The sequence below is a fragment of the Elephantulus edwardii genome, unplaced genomic scaffold (assembly GCF_000299155.1).
Source record: "Elephantulus edwardii isolate Elephantulus edwardi_28Jun2011 unplaced genomic scaffold, EleEdw1.0 scaffold00130, whole genome shotgun sequence".
NCBI classification, from domain to species: Eukaryota; Metazoa; Chordata; class Mammalia; order Macroscelidea; family Macroscelididae; genus Elephantulus; species Elephantulus edwardii.
The window spans coordinates 7,914,696-7,918,117 of NW_006399880.1; the positions used below are offsets into that span (position 1 = coordinate 7,914,696).

At 38.4% G+C, this 3,422-nt stretch overlaps 1 protein-coding gene across 2 annotated transcripts in view; it reads left to right on the forward strand.

Moving 5' to 3' along the window:
- The window catches only part of JAKMIP2 (janus kinase and microtubule interacting protein 2), a 276,562-nt gene that overhangs the window by 173,135 nt on the left and 100,005 nt on the right, over nt 1–3,422 (forward strand). The window lies entirely within an intron of this gene.

Sequence of the window (3,422 nt, forward strand, 5' to 3'; positions counted from 1 at the left end):
TTCAGTACTTTGGAGAGGTCCCTAACAACAGACTTTCCCATCACAATACACCTTTTAATTTCCTGGCTACTGGTGCCAAGAGTGTTGAGTGTGAAGCCAAGCAAACTAAAGCTATTAACAATCTCAATCTCTTCAGCATCCATCCTGATGCTGTCAATTGGCCCAGTAATAAGAATCTTCATTTTCTTGATTCTGAGCCTCAGTCCATATTGAAGGCTGCTGTCCTTGACCTTCTGCAGCAAGCACTTCAGGTCCTCCTCAGTTTCAGCAAGCAAGGTTGTGTCATATGCATAACGCAGATTGTTGATGAATCTTCCACCAATCCTGAAGCCACACTTTTCCTCATATAGCCCAGCCTCCCGGATAATCTGTTCTGCACATAGGTTGAAAAGGTATGGAGACAGGACACATCCCTTGCATACACTCTTGCCAGTTTTGAACCATGCAGTGTTCCCTTGCTCTGTTCTGACAACTGCCTCCTGGTCCAAGTATAGGTTTCTCATTAGGATGATCAAGTGTTCTGGGATTCCCATTCTTCTCAGAGTCAGCCACAGTTTGTTATGTTCCACTAGTCAAACACCTTTGAATAATCAATGAAACACAGATAGACATTCCTCTGGTACTTCCTGCTTTCAGCCAAGCTCCATCTCACATTAGGTACCATATACCTAGTACCACAACACCTCCTAAAGCCACTCTGCACTTCTAGCAGTTCTCTGTTGATGTGCTGTTCCAGTTGGTTTTGGATAATCTTCAGCAGAATCTTGCTCGCATGTGATATCAATGATATTGCTCAATAATTTCCACACTCTGTTGGGTCACCTTTCTTTAGCATAGGAACAAATATAGATCTCTTCCAGTCAGTTGGCCAAGTGGTTGTCCTCCAGATTTCCTGACACAAATTGGTGAGCACATCTAGGGCAGCATTTGTTAGTTGAAATACATCAATTGGTATACAATAAATTCCTAGGGCCTTTTATTTTTACAATTCCTTCAAAGTAGCTTAAACTTCTTCCTTCATCACCCTAGGCTCATATGTTGTTTCATGAAGTTCTTCTGTGTCTGCCAATTCCTTTCAACAAATAGTGCTGGCAAAACTGGACTGCTGCCTGCAGAAAGCTGAAGTGGGATCCAGACCTCACCCAATACACAATTATCAACTCAGGATGAATCAGAGACCTAGGTATAAAACCCCAAACCATAAATATCATAAAAGATATCGTGGGACCAAGCTTGGAAGTTGAGGAGACCGGCAAATAGAGGCAGAAGCACTCAACTGGGAGAGGATAAAAATTGATGAATGGGACCTTTTAACTATTAAAAGCCTGTGCTCATCAAAGACATTTTCCAACAGGATGAAAAGAAAACCTACCAACTGCGGGTGGGAGAGAGGAACATTCAGCAATACCATTTCAGACAAAGGTCTTATAACAAAAGTTTACAGAATTACTACAGGGCTTCCGCAAGAAAAAGACTGATGACCCAATTACAAAATGGACAATAGACATGGAAAGACTCTTTGCAGAGGAAGACATTCAGATTGCCAACAGACACAAGAATAAATGCTCAAAATCAATGACAATGAGAGATACAAATACAAACTACAATGATATACCATCTCACCCCAGTAACAGTGGCAAAGTTTAATAGGACAGCAAGTAATAAATGTTGGAGAGAATGCAGAGATAGGAACTCCCATACACTGTTGTTGGGATTATAAAATAGTACAACCACTCTGGAAGATAATTTGGCATTTCCTCAAAAAGCTGAACATAGAAATTCCATATGACCTAGCTATTCCAATGCTAGGAATATACCCCAAGGAAATTAGAACTGAAATGCAAGCGAAGATTTGTACACCAATGTTCATAGCAGCATTATTCACAATTGCAAGAACATAGAAATAGCCCAAATCCCCAACCACAATCAAATGGACTGGGAAATTGTGGTACATTCCCATGTACTACAATACTATGCAGCACTCAGTAGCAATGATTTAAAACATTACTACATAATGTGGGAGAGACTGAGGAGCATTATGTTGAGTGAACTAACTCAGTCTCATAAGGACAAATACTGCACAAAACCATTATTATAGGAATAGAAAGATAACAAATAAAGCATGTATGAGGATCAAAGGGGAGGGAGAATAGGCAAGAGAGGTGAGGATGGTCATGGAGTAAGTCACAGGGTTGTACAGTTTGGTAGGCAGAGATGGGTGGGGAAAGGAATATCCAGCAGAGATCTGGAAATACAGAGTAATAGGCATAGTTCAATAGTGATTGATTTTATAAAACAATGCATGGAAATGATTGTAAGAAACATAATGTGAATAAAGTGTGAAACTAAATGTATAGAAACTTTGTAAGCAAACTAATGTAAATTAAAAAAAATTTTTTTAAAAAGCATTGAATGAATAAATGCCTGAAACTATCAAACCAGCAATTCATTTATACTGAATCCTCACTTTGAACAGCTTATCCATAGTCCTGGGTCTTTATATGTTACATTTTCTTTAAGTTGGGGCTATTTGCACAGTGTCACTTCAAAGAGGTTTCTGCTAATAAATTGTAACTGAATATCTTACATGTTTTATTTATTAAGACAGAACATAAGGAATCAATTGAAAGTAAATCCAATATATTCCTTCTCTTATAAAGTGTATACATTCATGGAGGAGATTATAATTAAATAGTAGTAGTAGTTGTTGTTGTTGTTGTTGTTAAGTGCTGTCAAGTTGTAGGTGACGCGTAGCAACCCTATTAACGAACGTCCTCAACACTTGTGTGACTTTCATCCTTTCCCCAGGTTCACAAGGTTTCTGGAAGCAAGCTATTACAGAAGTGGATGCCACCCCTGTTTCCAAAATTAATTAAATAGTAGGGATAAGTAATAATTTAGATAGTACTAGGTTCTGGAATAACTGATGTTTAAGCTGAAACCTAGTGGCTTCATAGAAACTCAACAAAGTAACCTTGCAGCAGAATATGTAGAGAGAGTACGAGAAGACCAAACAGAAGATAAAAATTAAAAAAAAAAAAATACAAACCACCCAAAACTCAACTGGTAAATTCTTGATAGAAAGAGAGAATGAACCAGAAAATTAAAAATGGTCCTTATTACTAGACTTATCAGTGAGTCGCTCAGAGAAAAAGGATTAGAACAGTGAGAAAATGAAAATATAAAATGTACTCCAACATTGGGGGAGGGGGAAAACATTTCAAGATATGATAGTTACAGTTCTGTGAAAGATTTTAAGCAGGGTGTTGTTATGATCCAACTATCCTTTTGGAACCATTGGTCTAAATTTACGTGCAAAGAAAATGGGAGACACTAGAGACAGGAAGACACTTCAGGGAGGAGATTATGGCAGGTCATGCTGTCTGCACTTGAACTCGGCACATTAAACTATGCTACTGCCA